The sequence below is a fragment of the Balaenoptera physalus genome (assembly GCF_965194825.1).
Source record: "Balaenoptera physalus genome assembly, contig: HAP1_SCAFFOLD_2110, whole genome shotgun sequence".
Taxonomy (NCBI): Eukaryota; Metazoa; Chordata; class Mammalia; order Artiodactyla; family Balaenopteridae; genus Balaenoptera; species Balaenoptera physalus.
Window position 1 is genome coordinate 12263 of NW_028124695.1, and position 24056 is coordinate 36318.

The 24056-nt window shown below is 48.2% G+C and overlaps 1 long non-coding RNA gene across 1 annotated transcript; it reads right to left on the reverse strand.

Annotated features, from left to right (window-relative positions):
- Positions 1-6084: 6084 nt before the first annotated feature.
- LOC309654138 lies at positions 6085-14545 on the reverse strand. The gene is made up of 3 exons (XR_014259927.1): positions 14497-14545; positions 8774-8794; positions 6085-6111 (listed from the first exon to the last, which is right to left on the reverse strand). It is a non-coding gene; the product is annotated as an uncharacterized lncRNA (long non-coding RNA).
- Between the last annotated feature and the right edge of the window lie 9511 nt (positions 14546-24056).

A 24056-nucleotide genomic window follows, 5' to 3' on the forward strand; every position in this document is an offset into this window, starting at 1 on the left:
TCAAGTTTCCTTTATCTCTAGGGCGTCTGAGGAGAGGCTCCCACCCAGGCTATGAAAGCACCCTGTTGATGCAGAGAACACTCGTTCCCTTCCCAGAGCCCTGCCTACAATGACTAAAGACTCGTCCTAAAACTGTTATTTAGGTAACGTCAAGGCAGCATGAATGGAGCATTCAAAATGGGAAAGCAAGGCTTGTGCCATAAGGTCCCCGTTTCCAGCGAAGACGCGGCCTACCTACTTGTGATTTCTACCAAGTAAATATACACTCTAGCTAAACACTGGTCCCTTCCTTGAATAAAGTTTATTTGGCACGGAGTTCTGCGTGTAGCCAACAGCCTCCCCCAAGGAGCGCTCTAGGTAGGCTATCGGGCTTAGCTTCTTCTAAAACCCTGAAGTGTAAGAGGAACAACTGTGCTTTGGTTACAGCAGGAACGCAAGCTGACTTTTTCCTGTAAGGATGGAGTCTTAAGGTATGACTTTGTAGAAGGAATGCGAAGCAGTATTGTTTTCTCAGTTCTTCAGCCTAGGGCAATGAGGCATATTTGCATGACATGTAGGAATTGAGAGAACACATTTCCTGGAGCTGTTGGAGAGCTGAGGAAATCTAGCTCTCCCAAGGAAGTTTGCAGTGTGTTGCCCTACACTCAGCATACACAGAGTGACTGGGAAAGGTTTTCGGACCTGGAAGTGTCTTAGCAGCCTAGTGGAACCTGGCGGTACACGGTGTTCGTGCAGGGAATAGGGTGCCCACGCGAGGTTCTCCGTTTCCTGAAAAGCTCACTAACGTTAAAGAAAGCAGACCTAAAGCTAATGCCTCAAAGACTCTGCTCCAACCTTCCACATCGGCAGGGCTATTCTAGGCTTTACCTTGAGGAAAGGACTCACGTCAAGTTTCCTTTATGCTCTAGAGCGTCTCAGGCGAGGCTCCCATCCAGTCTATGAAAGCACCCTGTTGATGTAGTGAACACTCGTTCCCTTCCCCGAGCCCTGCCGACAGACACTAGAGACACGTCCTAAAATTGTAATTTAGGTAGCTTCAAGGCAGCTTGAATGGAGCATTCAAAATGGGTAAGCAAGGCTTGTGCCATAAGTTCCCCGTTTCCAGCGAACATGCAGCCTACCTCCTTGTGATTTCTACCAAGTAAATATACACTCTAGCTACACACTGGTACCTTCCTTGAATAAAGTTTATTTGGCACGGAATTCTGCGTGTAGCCAACCGCCACCCCCAGGGATCGCTCTGGGTAGGCTATCGGGCTTAGCTTCTTCTAAAACCCTGGAGTGTTAGAGGAAGAACTGTGCTTTGGTTACAGCAGGAAAGCAAGCCGACTTTCTCCTGTAAGGATGGGGTCTTAAGGTTTGACTTTAAAGAAGGAATGCGTTGTAGTTTTGGTTTCTCAGTGCCGCTCAACCTAGGGCAATGAGAGAGATTTGCATGACATATAGGACTTGCTAGAACACATTTCCTGGAGTTATTGGAGAGCTGAGGAAATCTAGCTCTTCCAAGGAAGAGTGCAATGTGTTGACCTACACACAAAATACACAGAGTGACTGGGAAATGTTTCCGGGCCTGGATGTTTCTTAGTAGCCCAGTGGAGCCTGCTGGTACTCGGTGCTCTTGCAGGGAATAGGGTGCCCACGAGAGTTCCCCGTTGTCTTGAAAAGCTTACTAACCTTAAAAGAAAACAGACCTGAATCTAATGGCTCAAGGAAACTGCTCCAAACTTAGCTTCGGCAGGGCTATTCAAGGCTTTACCTTGAGGAAAGGACACAGGACATGCTTCCTTTTATCTCTAGAGCGCCTCAGGAGAGGCTCCCACCTAGGCTATGAAAGCACCCTGTTGATGTAGAGAACACTCGTTCCCTCCCAGAGCCCTGTCTACAGTAACTAGAGACCCGTCCTAAAACTGTTATTTACGTAGCTTCAAGGCAGCATGAATGGAGAATTCAAAATGGGTAAGCAAGGCTTGTGTCATAGTATCCCCGTTTCCAGCGAACATGCGGCCTACCTCCTTGTGATTTCTACCAAGTAAATATATACTCTAGGTACACACTGGTCCCTTCCTTGAATAAAGTTTATTTGGCACGGAGTTCTGCGTATAGCCAACCGCCTCCCCCAGGGAGCGCTCTAGGTAGGCTATTGGGCTTAGCTTTTCTAAAACCCTGCAGTGTAAGAGAAAGAACTGTGCTTTGGTTACAGCAGGTATGCAAGCCTACTTTCTCCTGTAAGGATGGGGTCTTAAGGAATGAATTTGTGGAAGGAATGCGAAGCAGTTTTGGTTTCTCAGGGCCAATCAGCCTAGGGCAATGAGGCAGATTTGCATGACATATACGACTTGAGAGAACACATTTCCTGGAGTTGTTGGAGAGCTGAGGAAATCTAGCTCTTCCAAGGAAGAGTGCAGTGTCTTGGCCTACACACAAAATACACAGAGTGAATGGGAAAGGTTTCCGGGCCTGGATGTTTCTTAGTAGCCCAGTGGAGACTGCCGGTACTCGGTGGTCTTCCAGGGAATAAGGTGCCCACGCGAGGTCCTCGGTGTCTTGAAAAGCTTACTAACCTTAAAAGGAAACAGACCTGAAACTAATGCCTCAAAGACTCCGCTCCAAGCTTCCACTTCGGCAGGGCTATTCTAGGCTTTACCTTGAGGAAAGGACTCAGGTCAAGTTTCCTTTTAACTCTAAAGCGTCTGAGGAGAGGCTCCCACCCAGGCTATGTAAGCACCCTGTTGATGTAGAGAACACTCGTTCCCTTCCCAGAGCCCTGCCTTCAGAGACTGGAGACCCGTCCTTAAATTGTTATTTAGGTAGCTTCAAGGCAGCTTGAATGGAGAATTCAAAATGGGTAAGCAAGGATTGTGCCATCAGGTCCCCTTTTCCAGCGAACCCGCAGCCTACCTCCTTGTGATTTCTACCAAGTAAATATACACTCTAGCTACACACTGGTCCCTTCCTTGAATAAAGTTTATTTGGCACAGAGTTCTGCGTGTAGCCAACCGCCTCCCCCAAGGATCGCTCTAGGTATGCTATCGGGCTTAGCCTCTTCTAAAACCCTGCAGTGTAAAAGAAGAACTGTGCTTTGGTTACAGCAGGAACGCAAGCCGACTTTCTCCTGTAAGGATGTGGTCTTAAGGTATGACTTTGTAGAAGGAATGCGAAGCAGTTTTGGTTTCTCAGTGCTGCTCATCCTAGGGCAATGAGGCAGATTTGCATGACATATAGGACGTGAAGAACACATTTCCTGTAGCTGTTGGAGAGCTGAAGAAATCTAGCTCTCCCAAGGAAGTTTGCAGTGTGTTGCCCTACACTCAGCATACACAGAGTGACTGGGAAAGGTTTCCGGGCCTGGATGTTTCTTAGTAGCCCAGTGGAGACTTCCGGTACTCGGTGGTCTTCCAGGGAATAAGGTGCCCACGCGAGGTCCTCGGTGTCTTGAAAAGCTTACTAACCTTAAAAGGAAACAGACCTGAAACTAATGCCTCACGGACTCCGCTCCAACCTTCCACTTCGGCAGGGCTATTCTGGGCTTTACCTTGAGGAAAGGACTCACGTCAAGTTTCCTTTTAGCTCTAGAGCGTCTCAGGCGAGGCTCCCACCAAGGCTATGAAAGCACCCTGTTGATGTAGAGAACACTCGTTCCCTTCCCAGAGCCCTGCCTACAATGACTAAAGACTCGTCCTAAAACTGTTATTTAGGTAACTTCAAGGCAGCATGAATGGAGCATTCAAAATGGGAAAGCAAGGCTTGTGCCATAAGGTTCCCGTTTCCAGTGAACACGCGGCCTACCTACTTGTGATTTCTACCAAGTAAATATACACTCTAGCTAAACACTGGGCCCTTCCTTGAATAAAGTTTATTTGGCACGGAGTTCTGCGTGTAGCCAACAGCCTCCCCCAAGGTGCGCTCTAGGTAGGCTATCGGGCTTAGCTTCTTCTAAAACCCTGAAGTGTAAGAGGAACAACTGTGCTTTGGTTACAGCAGGAACGCAAGCTGACTTTTTCCTGTAAGGATGGGGTCTTAAGGTATGACTTTGTAGAAGGAATGCGAAACAGTTTTGGTTTCTCAGTGCCGCTCAGCCAAGGGCAATGAGGCAGATTTGCATGATATGTCGGAGGTGAGAAAACACATTTCCTGGAGCTGTTGGAGAGCTGAGGAAATCTAGCTCTTCCAAGGAAGAGTGCAGTGTGTTGGCCTACACACAAAATACACAGAGTGACTGGGGAAGGTTTCCGGGACTGGATGTTTCTTAGTAGCCCAGTGGAGCCTGCCGGTACTCGGTGGTCTTGCAGGGAATAGGGTGCCCACACGAGGTCCTCATTGTCTTGAAAAGCTTACTAACCTTAAAAGAAAACAGACCTGAATCTAATGCCTCAAGGAAACTGCTCCAAACTTAGCTTCGACAGGGCTATTCAAGGCTTTACCTTGAGGAAAGGACACACGACATGTTTCCTTTTATCTCTAGAGCGCCTCAGGAGAGGCTCCCACCTAGGCTATGAAAGCACCCTGTTGATGTAGAGAACACACGTTCCCTCCTTGAGCCCAGTCTACAGTAACTAGAGACCCGTCCTAAAACTGTTATTTACGTAGCTTCAAGGCAGCATGAATGGAGAATTCAAAATGGGTAAGCAAGGCTTGTGTCATAGTATCCCCGTTTCCAGCGAACATGCGGCCTACCTCCTTGTGATTTCTACCAAGTAAATATATACTCTAGGTACACACTGGTACCTTCCTTGAATAAAGTTTATTTGGCACGGAGTTCTGCGTATAGCCAACCGCCTCCCCCAGGGAGCGCTCTAGGTAGGCTATTGGGCTTAGCTTTTCTAAAACCCTGCAGTGTAAGAGGAAGAACTGTGCTTTGTTTACAGCAGTTACGCAAGCCTACTTTCTCCTGTAAGGATGGGGTCTTAAGGTATGAATTTGTAGAAGGAATGCGAAGCAGTTTTGGTTTCTCAGTGCCGATCAGCCTAGGGCAATGAGGCAGATTTGCATGACATATAGGACTTGAGAGAACACATTTCCTGGAGTTGTTGGAGAGCTGAGGAAATCTAGCTCTTCCAAGGAAGAGTGCAGTGTGTTGGCCTACACACAAAATACACAGAGTGACTGGGAAAGGTTTCCGGGCCTGGATGTTTCTTAGTAGCCCAGTGGAGACTGCCGGTACTCGGTGGTCTTCCAGGGAATTAGGTGCCCACGCGAGGTCCTGGGTGTCTTGAAAAGCTTACTAACCTTAAAAGGAAACAGACCTGAAACTAATGCCTCAAGGACTCCGCTCCAAGCTTCCACTTCGGCAGGGCTATTCTAGGCTTTACCTTGAGGAAAGGACTCAGGTCAAGTTTCCTTTTAAGACTAAAGCGTCTGAGGAGAGGCTCCCACCCAGGCTATGAAAGCACCCTGTTGATGTAGAGAACACTCGTTCCCTTCCCAGAGCCTTGCCTACAGAGACTAGAGACCCGTCCTAAAATTGTTATTTAGGCAGCTTCAAGGCAGCTTGAATGGAGCATTCAAAATGGGTAAGCAAGGCTTGTGCCATACGTTCCCCGTTTCCAGCGAACATGCAGCCTACCTCCTTGTGATTTCTACCAAGGAAATATACACTCTAGCTACACACTGGTCCCTTCCTTAAATAAAGTTTATTTGGCACGTAATTCTGCGTGTAGCCAACCGCCTCCCCCAGGGATCGCGCTGGGTAGGCTATCGGGCTCGGCTTCTTCTAAAACCCTGGAGTGTAAGAGGAAGAACTGTGCTGGGGTTACAGCAGAAACGCAAGCCGACTTTCTACTGTGAGGATGGGGTGTTAAGGTATGACTTTGTAGAAGGAATGCGAAGCAGTTTTGGTTTCTCAGAGCTGCTCAGCCTAGGGCAATGAGGCAGATTTGCATGATATGTAGGACGTGAGAGAACACATTTCCTGGAGCTGTTGGAGAGCTGAGGAAATCTAGCTCTTCCAAGGAAGAGTGCAGTGTGTTGGCCTACACACAAAATACACAGAGTGACTGGGAAAGGTGTCCGGGCCTGGATGTTTCTTAGTAGCCCAGTGGAGACTGCCGGTACTCGGTGGTCTTCCAGGGAATAAGGTGCCCAGGCGAGGTCCTCGGTGTCCTGAAAAGCTTACTAACCTTAAAAGGAAACAGACCTGAAACTAATGCCTCAAGGACTCCGCTCCACGCTTCCACTTCGGCAGGGCTATTCTAGGCTTTACCTTGAGGAGAGGACTCACGTCAAGTTTCCTTTTAGCTCTAGAGTGTCTCAGGCGAGGCTCCTACCCAGTCTATGAAAGCACCCTGTTGATGTAGAGAACACTAGTTCCCTTCCCAGAGCCCTGCCTACAGACACTAGAGACCCGTCCTAAAATTGTAATTTAGGTAGCTTCAAGGCAGCTTGAATGGAGCATTCAAAAGTGGTAAGCAAGGCTTGTGCCATAAGTTCCCCGTTTCCAGCGAACATGCAGCCTACCTCCTTGTGATTTCTACGAAGTAAATATACACTCTAGCTACACACTGGTCCCTTCCTTGAATAAAGTTTATTTGGCACGGAATTCTGCGTGTAGCCAACCGCCTCCCCTCGGGAGCGCTCTGGGTAGGCTATCGGGCTTAGCTTCTTCTAAAACTCTGGAGTGTAAGAGGAAGAACTGTGCTTTGGTTACAGCAGGAACGCAAGCTGACTTTCTCCTGTAAGGATGGGGTCTTAAGGTTTGACTTTAAAGAAGGAATGCGTTGCAGTTTTGGTTTCTGAGTGCCGCTCAGCCTAGGGCAATGAGGGAGATTTGCATGACATATAAGACTTGAGAGAACACATTTCTTGGAGTTGTTGGAGAGCTGAGGAAATCTAGCCCTTCCAAGGAAGAGTGTAATGTGTTGGCCTACACACAAAATACAAAGAGTGACTGGGAAAAGTTTCCGGGCCTGGTTGTTTCTTAGTAGCCCAGTGGAGCCTGCCGGTACTCGGTGTTCTTGCAGGGAATAGGGTGCCCACGCGAGGTCCTCGGGGTCTTGAAAAGCTTACTAACCTTAAAAGAAAACAGACCTGAAACTAATGCCTCAAGGAAACTGCTCCAACCTTAGCTTCGGCAGGGCTATTCCAGGCTTTACCTTTAGGAAAAGACTCACGACATGTTTCCTTTTATCTCTAGAGTGTCTCAGGAGAGGCTCCAATCAGGCTATGAAAACACCCTGTTCATGTAGAGAAAACTCGTTCCCTTTTGAGAGCCCTGCGTAGAGTGACTAGAGACCCGTCCTAAAATTGTTATTTACTTAGCTTCAAGGCAGCATGAATGGAGCATTCAAATTGGGAAAGCAAGGCTTGTGCCATAAGGTCCCCTTTTCCAGCGAACCCGCAGCCTACCTCCTTGTGATTTCTACCAACTAAATATACACTCTAGTTACACACTAGTCCCTTCCTTGAATAAAGTTTATTTGGCAGGGAGTCCTGCGTGTAACAACCGCCTCCCACAAGGAGCGCTCTAGGTATGATATCGGGCTTAGCTTCTTCTAAAACCCTGCAGTGTAAGAGGAACAACTGTGCTTTGTTTCCAGCAGAAACGCAAGCCGACTTTCCTCTGTAAGGATGGGGTCTTAAGGTATGACTTTGTAGAAGGAATGCGAAGCAGTATTGTTTTCTCAGTTCTTCAGCCTAGGGCAATGAGGCATATTTGCATGACATGTAGGAATTGAGAGAACACATTTCCTGGAGCTGTTGGAGAGCTGAGGAAATCTAGCTCTCCCAAGGAAGTTTGCAGTGTGTTGCCCTACACTCAGCATACACAGAGTGACTGGGAAAGGTTTTCGGGCCTGGAAGTGTCTTAGCAGCCTAGTGGAACCTGGCGGTACTCGGTGTTCGTGCAGGGAATAGGGTGCCCACGCGAGGTCCTCCGTTTCCTGAAAAGCTCACTAACGTTAAAGAAAGCAGACCTAAAGCTAATGCCTGAAAGACTCTGCCCCAAGCTTCCACATCGGCAGGGCTATTCTAGGCTTTACCTTGAGGAAAGGACTCACGTCAAGTTTCCTTTATGCTCTAGAGCGTCTCAGGCGAGGCTCCCATCCAGGTATGAAAGCACCCTGTTGATGTAGTGAACACTCGTTCCCTTCCCCGAGCCCTGCCGACAGACACTAGAGACCCGTCCTAAAACTGTTATTTAGGTAGGTTCAAGGCAGCAGGACTGGAACATTCAAAATGGGAAAGCAAGGCTTGTGCCATCAGGTCCCCTTTTCCAGCGAATACGCACCCTAAACCCTTGTGATTTCTACCAAGTAAATATACACTCTAGCTACACACTGGTCCCTTCCTTGAATAAAGTTTATTTCGCACGGAATTCTGCGTGTAGCCAACCGCCTCCGCCAGGGAGCGCTCTGCGTAGGCTATCGGGCTTAGCTTCTTCTAAAACCCTGGAGTGTAAGAGGAAGAACTGTGCTTTGGTTACAGCAGGAAAGCAAGCCGACTTTCTCCTGTAAGGATGGGGTCTTAAGGTTTGACTTTAAAGAAGGAATGCGTTGCAGTTTTGGTTTCTCAGTTCCGCTCAGCCTAGGGCAATGAGGGAGATTTGCATGACATATAGGACTTGAGAGAACACATTTCCTGGAGTTGTTGGAGAGCTGAGGAAATCTAGCTCTTCCAAGGAAGAGTGCAGTGTGTTGCCCTACACACAAAATACACAGTGACTGGGAAATGTTTCCGGGCCTGGATGTTTCTTTGTAGCCCAGTGGAGCCTGCTGGTACTCGGTGCTCTTGCAGGGAATAGGGTGCCCACGAGAGGTCCTCGGTGTCTTGAAAAGCTTACTAACCTTAAAAGAAAACAGACCTAAAACAAATGCCTCAACGAAACTGCTGCAAGCTTAGTTAGCTTTGGCAGGGCTATTCAAGGCTTTACCTGGAGGAAAGAACTCACGTCAAGTTTCCTTTATCTCTAGGGCGTCTGAGGAGAGGCTCCCACCCAGGCTATGAAAGCACCCTGTTGATGCAGAGAACACTCGTTCCCTTCCCAGAGCCCTGCCTACAATGACTAAAGACTCGTCCTAAAACTGTTATTTATGTAACGTCAAGGCAGCATGAATGGAGCATTCAAAATGGGAAAGCAAGGCTTGTGCCATAAGGTCCCCGTTTCCAGCGAAGACGCGGCCTACCTACTTGTGATTTCTACCAAGTAAATATACACTCTAGCTAAACACTGGTCCCTTCCTTGAATAAAGTTTATTTGGCACGGAGTTCTGCGTGTAGCCAACAGCCTCCCCCAAGGAGCGCTCTAGGTAGGCTATCGGGCTTAGCTTCTTCTAAAACCCTGAAGTGTAAGAGGAACAACTGTGCTTTGGTTACAGCAGGAACGCAAGCTGACTTTTTCCTGTAAGGATGGAGTCTTAAGGTATGACTTTGTAGAAGGAATGCGAAGCAGTATTGTTTTCTCAGTTCTTCAGCCTAGGGCAATGAGGCATATTTGCATGACATGTAGGAATTGAGAGAACACATTTCCTGGAGCTGTTGGAGAGCTGAGGAAATCTAGCTCTCCCAAGGAAGTTTGCAGTGTGTTGCCCTACACTCAGCATACACAGAGTGACTGGGAAAGGTTTTCGGACCTGGAAGTGTCTTAGCAGCCTAGTGGAACCTGGCGGTACTCGGTGTTCGTGCAGGGAATAGGGTGCCCACGCGAGGTTCTCCGTTTCCTGAAAAGCTCACTAACGTTAAAGAAAGCAAACCTAAAGCTAATGCCTCAAAGACTCTGCTCCAACCTTCCACATCGGCAGGGCTATTCTAGGCTTTACCTTGAGGAAAGGACTCACGTCAAGTTTCCTTTATGCTCTAGAGCGTCTCAGGCGAGGCTCCCATCCAGTCTATGAAAGCACCCTGTTGATGTAGTGAACACTCGTTCCCTTCCCCGAGCCCTGCCGACAGACACTAGAGACACGTCCTAAAATTGTAATTTAGGTAGCTTCAAGGCAGCTTGAATGGAGCATTCAAAATGGGTAAGCAAGGCTTGTGCCATAAGTTCCCCGTTTCCAGCGAACATGCAGCCTACCTCCTTGTGATTTCTACCAAGTAAATATACACTCTAGCTACACACTGGTACCTTCCTTGAATAAAGTTTATTTGGCACGGAATTCTGCGTGTAGCCAACCGCCACCCCCAGGGATCGCTCTGGGTAGGCTATCGGGCTTAGCTTCTTCTAATACCCTGGAGTGTAAGAGGAAGAACTGTGCTTTGGTTACAGCAGGAAAGCAAGCCGACTTTCTCCTGTAAGGATGGGGTCTTAAGGTTTGACTTTAAAGAAGGAATGCGTTGTAGTTTTGGTTTCTCAGTGCCGCTCAACCTAGGGCAATGAGAGAGATTTGCATGACATATAGGACTTGCTAGAACACATTTCCTGGAGTTATTGGAGAGCTGAGGAAATCTAGCTCTTCCAAGGAAGAGTGCAATGTGTTGACCTACACACAAAATACACAGAGTGACTGGGAAATGTTTCTGGGCCTGGATGTTTCTTAGTAGCCCAGTGGAGCCTGCTGGTACTCGGTGCTCTTGCAGGGAATAGGGTGCCCACGAGAGTTCCTCGTTGTCTTGAAAAGCTTACTAACCTTAAAAGAAAACAGACCTGAATCTAATGGCTCAAGGAAACTGCTCCAAACTTAGCTTCGGCAGGGCTATTCAAGGCTTTACCTTGAGGAAAGGACACAGGACATGTTTCCTTTTATCTCTAGAGCGCCTCAGGAGAGGCTCCCACCTAGGCTATGAAAGCACCCTGTTGATGTAGAGAACACTCGTTCCCTCCCAGAGCCCTGTCTACAGTAACTAGAGACCCGTCCTAAAACTGTTATTTACGTAGCTTCAAGGCAGCATGAATGGAGAATTCAAAATGGGTAAGCAAGGCTTGTGTCATAGTATCCCCGTTTCCAGCGAACATGCGGCCTACCTCCTTGTGATTTCTACCAAGTAAATATATACTCTAGGTACACACTGGTCCCTTCCTTGAATAAAGTTTATTTGGCACGGAGTTCTGCGTATAGCCAACCGCCTCCCCCAGGGAGCGCTCTAGGTAGGCTATTGGGCTTAGCTTTTCTAAAACCCTGCAGTGTAAGAGAAAGAACTGTGCTTTGGTTACAGCAGGTACGCAAGCCTACTTTCTCCTGTAAGGATGGGGTCTTAAGGAGTGAATTTGTAGAAGGAATGCGAAGCAGTTTTGGTTTCTCAGGGCCAATCAGCCTAGGGCAATGAGGCAGATTTGCATGACATATACGACTTGAGAGAACACATTTCCTGGAGTTGTTGGAGAGCTGAGGAAATCTAGCTCTTCCAAGGAAGAGTGCAGTGTCTTGGCCTACACACAAAATACACAGAGTGAATGGGAAAGGTTTCCGGGCCTGGATGTTTCTTAGTAGCCCAGTGGAGACTGCCGGTACTCGGTGGTCTTCCAGTGAATAAGGTGCCCACGCGAGGTCCTCGGTGTCTTGAAAAGCTTACTAACCTTAAAAGGAAACAGACCTGAAACTAATGCCTCAAGGACTCCGCTCCAAGCTTCCACTTCGGCAGGGCTATTCTAGGCTTTACCTTGAGGAAAGGACTCAGGTCAAGTTTCCTTTTAACTCTAAAGCGTCTGAGGAGAGGCTCCCACCCAGGCTATGTAAGCACCCTGTTGATGTAGAGAACACTCGTTCCCTTCCCAGAGCCCTGCCTTCAGAGACTGGAGACCCGTCCTTAAATTGTTATTTAGGTAGCTTCAAGGCAGCTTGAATGGAGAATTCAAAATGGGTAAGCAAGGATTGTGCCATCAGGTCCCCTTTTCCAGCGAACCCGCAGCCTACCTCTTTGTGATTTCTACCAAGTAAATATACACTCTAGCTACACACTGGTCCCTTCCTTGAATAAAGTTTATTGGCACAGAGTTCTGCGTGTAGCCAACCGCCTCCCCCAAGGACCGCTCTAGGTATGCTATCGGGCTTAGCCTCTTCTAAAACCCTGCAGTGTAAAAGAAGAACTGAGCTTTGGTTACAGCAGGAACGCAAGCCGACTTTCTCCTGTAAGGATGTGGTCTTAAGGTATGACTTTGTAGAAGGAATGCGAAGCAGTTTTGGTTTCTCAGTGCTGCTCATCCTAGGGCAATGAGGCAGATTTGCATGACATATAGGACATGAAGAACACATTTCCTGTAGCTGTTGGAGAGCTGAGGAAATCTAGCTCTCCCAAGGAAGTTTGCAGTGTGTTGCCCTACACTCAGCATACACAGAGTGACTGGGAAAGGTTTTCGGGCCTGGAAGTGTCTTAGCAGCCTAGTGGAGCCTGCCGGTACTCGGTGTTCGTGCAGGGAATAGGGTGCCCACGCGATGTCCTCCGTTTCCTGAAAAGCTCACTAACGTTAAAGAAAGCAGACCTAAAGCGAATGCCTCAAGGACTCTGCTCCAAGCTTCCACATCGGCAGGGCTATTCTAGGCTTTACCTTGAGGAAAGGACTCACGTCAAGTGTCCTTTATGCTCTAGAGCGTCTCAGGCGAGGCTCCCATCCAGTCTATGAAAGCACCCTGTTGATGTAGTGAACACTCGTTCCCTTCCCCGAACCCTGCCGACAGACACTAGAGACCCGTCCTAAAACTGTTATTTAGGTAGGTTCAAGGCAGCAGGAATGGAACATTCAAAATGGGAAAGCAAGGCTTGTGCCATCAGGTCCCCGTTTCCAGCGAATACGCACCCTAACTCCTTGTGATTTCTACCAACTAAATATAGACTCTAGCTACACACTGGTTCCTTCCTTGAATAAAGTTTATTTTGCATGGAATTCTGCGTGTAGCCAACCGCCTCCCCCAGGGAGCGCTCTGGATAGGCTATCGGGCTTAGCTTCTTCTAAAACCCTGGAGTGTAAGAGGAAGAACTGTGCTTTGGTTACAGCAGGAACGCAAGCCGACTTTCTCCTGTAAGGATGGGGTCTTAAGGTATGACTTTGTAGAAGGAATGCGAAGCAGTTTTGGTGTCTCAGTGCCGGTCAGCCTAGGGCAATGAGGCAGATTTGCATGACATATAGGACTTGAGAGAACACATTTCCTGGAGTTGTTGGAGAGCTGAGGAAATCTAGCTCTTCCAAGGAAGAGTGCAGTGTGTTGGCCTACACACAAAATACACAGAGTGACTGGGAAAGGTTTTCGGGCCTGGAAGTGTCTTAGCAGCCTAGTGGAGCCTGCCGGTACTCGGTGTTCGTGCAGGGAATAGGGTGCCCACGCGATGTCCTCCGTTTCTTGAAAAGCTCACTAACTATAAAGAAAGCAGACCTAAAGCTAAACCTCAAGGACTCTGCTCCAAGCTTCCACATCGGCAGGGCTATTCTAGGCTTTACCTTGAGGAAAGGACTCACATCAAGTTTCCTTTCAGCTCTAGAGCGTCTCAGGCGAGGCTCCCACCCAGGCTATGAAAGCACCCTGTTGATGTAGAAAACACTCGTTACCTTTCCAGAGCCCTTCCAAGGAAGAGTGCAATGTGTTGGCCTACACACAAAATACACAGAGTGACTGGGAAAGGTTTCCGGGCCTGGATGTTTCTTAGTAGCCCAGTGGAGACTGCCGGTACTCGGTGGTCTTCCAGGGAATAAGGTGCCCACGCGAGGTCCTCGGTGTCTTGAAAAGCTTACTAACCTTAAAAGGAAACAGACCTGAAACTAATGCCTAAAGGACTCCGCTCCAAGCTTCCACTTCGGCAGGGCTATTCTAGGCTTTACCTTGAGGAAAGGACTCACGACATGTTTCCTTTTATCTCTAGAGTGTCTCAGGAGAGGCTCCAATCAGGCTATGAAAACACCCTGTTCATGTAGAGAAGACTCGTTCCCTTTTCAGAGCCCTGCGTACAGTGACTAGAGACCCGTTCTAAACTGTTATTTACTTAGCTTCAAGGCAGCATGAATGGAGCATTCAAAATGGGAAAGCAAGGCTTGTGCCATAAGTTCCCCTTTTCCAGCGAACCCGCAGCCTACCTCCTTGTGATTTCTACCAACTAAATATACACTCTAGCTACACACTAGTCCCTTCCTTGAATAAAGTTTATTTGGCACGGAGTCCTGCTTGTAACAACCGCCTCCCCCAAGGAGCGCTCTAGGTATGATATCGGGCTTATCTTCTTCTAAAACCCTGCAGTGTAAGAGGAAGAACTCTGCTTTGTTTCCAGCAGGAACGCAAGCCGACTTTCTCCTGTAAGGATGGGGTCTTAAGGTATGACTTTGTAGAAGGAATGCGAAGCAGTATTGGTTTCTCAGTTCTTCAGCCTAGGGCAATGAGGCATATTTGCATGACATGTAGGAATTGAGAGAACACATTTCCTGGAGCTGTTGGAGAGCTGAGGAAATCTAGCTCTCCCAAGGAAGTTTGCAGTGTGTTGCCCTACACTCAGCATACACAGAGTGACTGGGAAAGGTTTTCGGGCCTGGAAGTGTCTTAGCAGCCTAGTGGGACCTGGCGCTACTCGGTGTTCGTGCAGGGAATAGGGTGCCCACGCGAGGTCCTCCGTTTCCTGAAAAGCTCACTAACGTTAAAGAAAGCAGACCTAAAGCTAATGCCTCAAAGACTCTGCTCCAAGCTTCCACATCGGCAGGGCTATTCTAGGCTTTACCTTGAGGAAAGGACTCACGTCAAGTTTCCTTTATGCTCTAGAGCGTCTCAGGCGAGGCTCCCATCCAGTCTATGAAAGCACCCAGTTGATGTAGTGAACACTCTTTCCCTTCCCCGAACCCTGCAGACAGACACTAGAGACCCGTCCTAAAACTGTTATTTAGGTAGGTTCAAGGCAGCAGGAATGGAACATTCAAAATGGGAAAGCAAGGCTTGTGCCATCAGGTCCCCGTTTCCAGCGAATACGCACCCTAACTCCTTGTGATTTCTACCAACTAAATATACACTCTAGCTACACACTGGTTCCTTCCTTGAATAAAGTTTATTTTGCATGGAATTCTGCGTGTAGCCAACCGCCTCCCCCAGGGAGCGCTCTGGATAGGCTATCGGGCTTAGCTTCTTCTAAAACCCTGGAGTGTAAGAGGAAGAACTGTGCTTTGGTTACAGCAGGAACGCAAGCCGACTTTCTCCTGTAAGGATGGGGTCTTAAGGTATGACTTTGTAGAAGGAATGCGAAGCAGTTTTGGTGTCTCAGTGCCGGTCAGCCTAGGGCAATGAGGCAGATTTGCATGACATATAGGACTTGAGAGAACACATTTCCTGGAGTTGTTGGAGAGCTGAGGAAATCTAGCTCTTCCAAGGAAGAGTGCAGTGTGTTGGCCTACACACAAAATACACAGAGTGACTGGGAAAGGTTTTCGGGCCTGGAAGTGTCTTAGCAGCCTAGTGGAGCCTGCCGGTACTCGGTGTTCGTGCAGGGAATAGGGTGCCCACGCGATGTCCTCCGTTTCTTGAAAAGCTCACTAACTATAAAGAAAGCAGACCTAAAGCTAAACCTCAAGGACTCTGCTCCAAGCTTCCACATCGGCAGGGCTATTCTAGGCTTTACCTTGAGGAAAGGACTCACATCAAGTTTCCTTTCAGCTCTAGAGCGTCTCAGGCGAGGCTCCCACCCAGGCTATGAAAGCACCCTGTTGATGTAGAAAACACTCGTTACCTTTCCAGAGCCCTTCCAAGGAAGAGTGCAATGTGTTGGCCTACACACAAAATACACAGAGTGACTGGGAAAGGTTTCCGGGCCTGGATGTTTCTTAGTAGCCCAGTGGAGACTGCCGGTACTCGGTGGTCTTCCAGGGAATAAGGTGCCCACGCGAGGTCCTCGGTGTCTTGAAAAGCTTACTAACCTTAAAAGGAAACAGACCTGAAACTAATGCCTCAAGGACTCCGCTCCAAGCTTCCACTTCGGCAGGGCTATTCTAGGCTTTACCTTGAGGAAAGGACTCACGACATGTTTCCTTTTATCTCTAGAGTGTCTCAGGAGAGGCTCCAATCAGGCCATGAAAACACCCTGTTCATGTAGAGAAGACTCGTTCCCTTTTCAGAGCCCTGCGTACAGTGACTAGAGACCCGTTCTAAACTGTTATTTACTTAGCTTCAAGGCAGCATGAATGGAGCATTCAAAATGGGAAAGCAAGGCTTGTGCCATAAGTTCCCCTTTTCCAGCGAACCCGCAGCCTACCTCCTTGTGATTTCTACCAACTAAATATACACTCTAGCTACACACTAGTCCCTTCCTTGAATAAAGTTTATTTGGCACGGAGTCCTGCTTGTAACAACCGCCTCCCCCAAGGAGCGCTCTAGGTATGATATCGGGCTTATCTTCTTCTAAAACCCTGCAGTGTAAGAGGAAGAACTCTGCTTTGTTTCCAGCAGGAACGCAAGCCGACTTTCTCCTGTAAGGATGGGGTCTTAAGGTATGACTTTGTAGAAGGAATGCGAAGCAGTATTGGTTTCTCAGTTCTTCAGCCTAGGGCAATGAGGCATATTTGCATGACATGTAGGAATTGAGAGAACACATTTCCTGGAGCTGTTGGAGAGCTGAGGAAATCTAGCTCTCCCAAGGAAGTTTGCAGTGTGTTGCCCTACACTCAGCATACACAGAGTGACTGGGAAAGGTTTTCGGGCCTGGAAGTGTCTTAGCAGCCTAGTGGGACCTGGCGCTACTCGGTGTTCGTGCAGGGAATAGGGTGCCCACGCGAGGTCCTCCGTTTCCTGAAAAGCTCACTAACGTTAAAGAAAGCAGACCTAAAGCTAATGCCTCAAAGACTCTGCTCCAAGCTTCCACATCGGCAGGGCTATTCTAGGCTTTACCTTGAGGAAAGGACTCACGTCAAGTTTCCTTTATGCTCTAGAGCGTCTCAGGCGAGGCTCCCATCCAGTCTATGAAAGCACCCAGTTGATGTAGTGAACACTCTTTCCCTTCCCCGAACCCTGCAGACAGACACTAGAGACCCGTCCTAAAACTGTTATTTAGGTAGGTTCAAGGCAGCAGGAATGGAACATTCAAAATGGGAAAGCAAGGCTTGTGCCATCAGGTCCCCGTTTCCAGCGAATACGCACCCTAACTCCTTGTGATTTCTACCAACTAAATATACACTCTAGCTACACACTGGTTCCTTCCTTGAATAAAGTTTATTTTGCATGGAATTCTGCGTGTAGCCAACCGCCTCCCCCAGGGAGCGCTCTGGATAGGCTATCGGGCTTAGCTTCTTCTAAAACCCTGGAGTGTAAGAGGAAGAACTGTGCTTTGGTTACAGCAGGATCGCAAGCCGACTTTCTCCTGTAAGGATGGGGTCTTAAGGTATGACTTTGTAGAAGGAATGCGAAGCAGTTTTGGTGTCTCAGTGCCGGTCAGCCTAGGGCAATGAGGCAGATTTGCATGACATATAGGACTTGAGAGAACACATTTCCTGGAGTTGTTGGAGAGCTGAGGAAATCTACCTCTTCCAAGGAAGAGTGCAGTGTGTTGGCCTACACACAAAATACACAGAGTGACTGGGAAAGGTTTTCGGGCCTGGAAGTGTCTTAGCAGCCTAGTGGAGCCTGCCGGTACTCGGTGTTCGTGCAGGGAATAGGGTGCCCACGCGATGTCCTCCGTTTCTTGAAAAGCTCACTAACGATAAAGAAAGCAGACCTAAAGCTAAACCTCAAGGACTCTGCTCGAAGCTTCCACATCGGCAGGGCTATTCTAGGCTTTGCCTTGAGGAAAGGACTCACGTCAAGTTTCCTTTCAGCTCTAGAGCGTCTCAGGCGAGGCTCCCACCCAGGCTATGAAAGCACCCTGTTGATGTAGAAAACACTCGTTACCTTTCCAGAGCCCTTCCAAGGAAGAGTGCAATGTGTTGGCCTACACACAAAATACACAGAGTGACTGGGAAAGGTTTCCGGGCCTGGATGTTTCTTAGTAGCCCAGTGGAGACTGCCGGTACTCGGTGGTCTTCCAGGGAATAAGGTGCCCACGCGAGGTCCTCTGTGTCTTGAAAAGCTTACTAACATTAAAAGGAAACAGACCTGAAACTAATGCCTCAAGGACTCCGCTCCAAGCTTCCACTTCGGCAGGGCTATTCTATGCTTTACCTTGAGGAGAGGACTCACGTCAAGTTTCCTTTTACCTCTAGAGCGTCTCAGGCGAGGCTCCCACCCAGGCTATGAAAGCACCCTTTTGATGTAGAGAACACTCGTTCCCTTCCCAGAGCCCTGCCTACAGACACTAGAGACCCCTCCTAAAATTGTAATTTATGTAGCTTCAAGGCAGCTTGAATGGAGCATTCAAAATGGGTAAGCAAGGCTTGTGCCATAAGTTCCCCGTTTCCAGCGAACATGCAGCCTACCTCCTTGTGATTTCTACCAAGTAAATATACACTCTATCTACACACTGGTCCCTTCCTTGAATAAAGTTTATTTGGCACGGAATTCTGCGTGTAGCCAACCGCCTCCCCCAGGGAGCGCTCTGGGTAGGCTATCGGGCTTAGCTTCTTCTAAAACCCTGGAGTGTAAGAGGAAGAACTGTGCTTTGGTTACAGCAGGAAAGCAAGACGACTTTCTCGTGTAAGGATGGGGTCTTAAGGTTTGACTTTAAAGAAGGAATGCGTTGCAGTTTTGGTTTCTCAGTTCCGCTCAGCCTAGGGCAATGAGGGAGATTTGCATGACATATAGGACTTGAGAGAACACATTTCCTGGAGTTGTTGGAGAGCTGAGGAAATCTAGCTATTCCAAGGAAGAGTGCAGTGTGTTGCCCTACACACAAAATACACAGTGAGTGCGAAATGTTTCCGGGCCTGGATGTTTCTTAGTAGCCCAGTGGAGCCTGCTGGTACTCGGTGCTCTTGCAGGGAATAGGGTGCCCACGAGAGGTCCTCGGTGTCTTGAAAAGCTTACTAACCTTAAAAGAAAACAGACCTAAAACAAATGCCTCAAGGAAACTGCTGCAAGCTTAGTTAGCTTCGGCAGGGCTATTCAAGGCTTTACCTGGAGGAAAGAACTCACGTCAAGTTTCCTTTATCTCTAGGGCGTCTGAGGAGAGGCTCCCACCCAGGCTATGAAAGCACCCTGTTGATGCAGAGAACACTCGTTCCCTTCCCAGAGCCCTGCCTACAATGACTAAAGACTCGTCCTAAAACTGTTATTTAGGTAACGTCAAGGCAGCATGAATGGAGCATTCAAAATGGGAAAGCAAGGCTTGTGCCATAAGGTCCCCGTTTCCAGCGAACACGCGGCCTACCTACTTGTGATTTCTACCAAGTAAATATATACTCTAGCTAAACACTGGTCCCTTCCTTGAATAAAATTTATTTGGCACGGAGTTCTGCGTGTAGCCAACAGCCTCCCCCAAGGAGCGCTCTAGGTAGGCTATCGGGCTTAGCTTCTTCTAAAACCCTGCAGTGTAAGAGGAAGAACTGTGCTTTGGTTACAGCAGGAACGCAAGCTGACTTTCTCCTGTAAGGATGGAGTCTTAAGGTATGACTTTGTAGAAGGAATGCGAAACAGTTTTGGTTTCTCAGTGCCGCTCAGCCTAGGGCAATGAGGCAGATTTGCATGATATGTAGGACGTGAGAGAACACATTTCCTGGAGCTGTTGGAGAGCAGAGGAAATCTAGCTCTTCCAAGGAAGAGTGCAGTGTGTTGGCCTACACACAAAGTACACAGAGTGACTGGGGAAGGTTTCCGGGCCTGGATGTTTCTTAGTAGCCCAGTGGAGCCTGCCGGTACTCGGTGGTCTTGCAGGGAATAGGGTGCCCACACGAGGTCCTCGTTGTCTTGAAAAGCTTACTAACCTTAAAAGAAAACAGACCTGAAACTAATGCCTCAAGGAAACTGCTCCAAACTTAGCTTCGGCAGGGCTATTCAAGGCTTTACCTTGAGGAAAGGACACACGACATGTTTCCTTTTATCTCTAGAGCGCCTCAGGAGAGGCTCCCACCTAGGCTATGAAAGCACCCTGTTGATGTAGAGAACACTCGTTCCCTCCCAGAGCCCTGTCTACAGTAACTAGAGACCCGTCCTAAAACTGTTATTTACGTAGCTTCAAGGCAGCATGAATGGAGAATTCAAAATGGGTAAGCAAGGCTTGTGTCATAGTATCCCCGTTTCCAGAGAACATGTGGCCTACCTCCTTGTGATTTCTACCAAGTAAATATATACTCTAGGTACACACTGGTTCCTTCCTTGAATAAAGTTTATTTGGCACGTAATTCTGCCTGTAGCCAATCGCCTCCCCCAGCGATCACTCTGGGTAGGGTATCGGGCTTAGCTTCTTCTTAAACCCTGGAGTGTAAGAGGAAGAACTGTGCTGTGGTTACAGCAGAAACGCAAGCCGACTTTCAACTGTAAGGATGGGGTGTTAAGGTATGACTTTGTAGATGGAATGCGAAGCAGTATTGTTTTCTCAGTTCTTCAGCCTAGGGCAATGAGGCATATTTGCCTGACATGTAGGAATTGAGAGAACACATTTCCTGGAGCTGTTGGAGAGCTGAGGAAATCTAGCTCTCCCAAGGAAGTTTGCAGTGTGTTGCCCTACACTCAGCATACACAGAGTGACTGGGAAAGGTTTTCGGGCCTGGAAGTGTCTTAGCAGCCTAGTGGAACCTGGCGCTACTCGGTGTTCGTGCAGGGAATAGGGTGCCCACGCGAGGTCCTCCGTTTCCTGAAAAGCTCACTAACGTTAAAGAAAGCAGACCTAAAGCTAATGCCTCAAAGACTCTGCTCCAAGCTTCCACATCGGCAGGGCTATTCTAGGCTTTACCTTGAGGAAAGGACTCACGTCAAGTTTCCTTTATGCTCTAGAGCGTCTCAGGCGAGGCTCCCATCCAGGTATGAAAGCACCCTGTTGATGTAGTGAACACTCGTTCCCTTCCCCGAGCCCTGCCGACAGACACTAGAGACCCGTCCTAAAACTGTTATTTAGGTAGGTTCAAGGCAGCAGGAATGGAACATTCAAAATGGGAAAGCAAGGCTTGTGCCATCACGTCCCCGTTTCCAGCGAATACGCACCCTAAACCCTTGTGATTTCTGCCAAGTAAATATACACTCTAGCAACACACTGGTCCCTTCCTTGAATAAAATTTATTTGGCACGGAATTCTGCGTATAGCCAACCGCCTCCCCCAGGGAGCGCTCTGGGTAGGCTATCGGGCTTAGCTTCTTCTAAAACCCTGGAGTGTAAGAGGAAGAACTGTGCTTTGGTTACAGCAGGAAAGCAAGCCGACTTTCTCCTGTAAGGATGGGGTCTTAAGGTTTGACTTTAAAGAAGGAATGCGTTGCAGTTTTGGTTTCTCAGTGCCGCTCAGTCTAGGGCAATGAGGGAGATTTGCATGACATATAGGACTTGAGAGAACACATTTCCTGGAGTTGTTGGAGAGCTGAGGAAATCTAGCTCTTCCAAGGAAGAGTGCAGTGTGTTGCCCTACACACAAAATACACAGTGACTGGGAAATGTTTCCGGGCCTGGATGTTTCTTAGTAGCCCAGTGGAGCCTGCTGGTACTCGGTGCTCTTGCAGGGATTAGGGTGCCCACGAGAGGTCCTCGGTGTCTTGAAAAGCTTACTAACCTTAAAAGAAAACAGACCTACAACAAATGCCTCAAGGAAACTGCTGCAAGCTTAGTTAGCTTCGGCAGGGCTATTCAAGGCTTTACCTGGAGGAAAGAACTCACGTCAAGTTTCCTTTATGTCTAGGGCGTATGAGGAGAGGCTCCCACCCAGGCTATGAAAGCACCCTGTTGATGCAGAGAACACTCGTTCCCTTCCCAGAGCCCTGCCTACAATGACTAAAGACTCGTCCTAAAACTGTTATTTAGGTAACTTCAAGGCAGCATGATTGGAGCACTCAAAATGGGAAAGCAAGGCTTGTGCCATAAGGTCCCCGTTTCCAGCGAACACGCGGCCTACCTACTTGTGATTTCTACCAAGTAAATATACACTCTAGTTAAACACTGGTCCCTTCCTTGAATAAAGTTTATTTGGCACGGAGTTCTGCGTGTAGCCAACAGCCTCCCCCAAGGAGCGCTCTAGGTAGGCTATCGGGCTTAGCATCTTCTATAACCCTGCAGTGTAAGAGGAAGAAGTGTGCTTTGGTTACAGCAGGAACGCAAGCCTACTTTCTCCTGTAAGGATAGGGTCTTAAGGTATGACTTTGTAGAAGGAATGCGAAGCAGTTTTGGTTTCTCAGTGCCGATCAGCCTAGGGCAATGAGGCAGATTTGCATGACATATAGGACTTGAGAGAACACATTTCCTGGAGTTGTTGGAGAGCTGAGGAAATCTAGCTCTTCCAAGGAAGAGTGCAGTGTGTTGCCCTACACACAAAATACACAGTGACTGCGAAATGTTTCCGGGCCTGGATGTTTCTTAATAGCCCAGTGGAGCCTGCTGGTACTCGGTGCTCTTGCAGGGAATAGGGTGCCCACGAGAGGTCCTCGGTGTCTTGAAAAGCTTACTAACTTTAAAAGAAAACAGACCTAAACAAATGCCTCAAGGAAACTGCTGCAAGCTTAGTTAGCTTCGGCAGGGCTATTCAAGGCTTTACCTGGAGGAAAGAACTCACGTCAAGTTTCCTTTATCTCTAGGGCGTCTGAGGAGAGGCTCCCACCCAGGCTATGAAAGCACCCTGTTGATGCAGAGAACACTCGTTCCCTTCCCAGAGCCCTGCCTACAATGACTAAAGACTCGTCCTAAAACTGTTATTTAGGTAACGTCAAGGCAGCATGAATTGAGCATTCAAAATGGGAAAGCAAGGCTTGTGCCATAAGGTCCCCGTTTCCAGCGAACACGCGGCCTACCTACTTGTGATTTCTACCAAGTAAATATATACTCTAGCTAAACACTGGTCCCTTCCTTGAATAAAATTTATTTGGCACGGAGTTCTGCGTGTAGCCAACAGCCTCCCCCAAGGAGCGCTCTAGGTAGGCTATCGGGCTTAGCTTCTTCTAAAACCCTGCAGTGTAAGAGGAAGAAGTGTGCTTTGGTTACAGCAGGAACGCAAGCCTACTTTCTCCTGTAAGGATAGGGTCTTAAGGTATGACTTTGTAGAAGGAATGCGAAGCAGTTTTGGTTTCTCAGTGCCGATCAGCCTAGGGCAATGAGGCAGATTTGCATGACATATAGGACTTGAGAGAACACATTTCCTGGAGTTGTTGGAGAGCTGAGGAAATCTAGCTCTTCCAAGGAAGAGTGCAGTGTGTTGCCCTACACACAAAATACACAGTGATTGCGAAATGTTTCCGGGCCTGGATGTTTCTTAGTAGCCCAGTGGAGCCTGCTGGTACTCGGTGCTCTTGCAGGGAATAGGGTGCCCACGAGAGGTCCTCGGTGTCTTGAAAAGCTTACTAACTTTAAAAGAAAACAGACCTAAACAAATGCCTCAAGGAAACTGCTGCAAGCTTAGTTAGCTTCGGCAGGGCTATTCAAGGCTTTACCTGGAGGAAAGAACTCACGTCAAGTTTCCTTTATCTCTAGGGCGTCTGAGGAGAGGCTCCCACCCAGGCTATGAAAGCACCCTGTTGATGCAGAGAACACTCGTTCCCTTCCCAGAGCCCTGCCTACAATGACTAAAGACTCGTCCTAAAACTGTTATTTAGGTAACGTCAAGGCAGCATGAATTGAGCATTCAAAATGGGAAAGCAAGGCTTGTGCCATAAGGTCCCCGTTTCCAGCGAACACGCGGCCTACCTACTTGTGATTTCTACCAAGTAAATATATACTCTAGCTAAACACTGGTCCCTTCCTTGAATAAAATTTATTTGGCACGGAGTTCTGCGTGTAGCCAACAGCCTCCCCCAAGGAGCGCTCTAGGTAGGCTATCAGGCTTAGCTTCTTCTAAAACCCTGCAGTGTAAGAGGAAGAACTGTGCTTTGGTTACAGCAGGAACGCAAGCTGACTTTCTCCTGTAAGGATGGAGTCTTAAGGTATGACTTTGTAGAAGGAATGCGAAAGAGTTTTGGTTTCTCAGTGCCGCTCAGCCTAGGGCAATGAGGCAGATTTGCATGATATGTAGGACGTGAGAGAACACATTTCCTGGAGCTGTTGGAGAGCAGAGGAAATCTAGCTCTTCCAAGGAAGAGTGCAGTGTGTTGGCCTACACACAAAATACACAGAGTGACTGGGGAAGGTTTCCGGGCCTGGATGTTTCTTAGTAGCCCAGTGGAGCCTGCCGGTACTCGG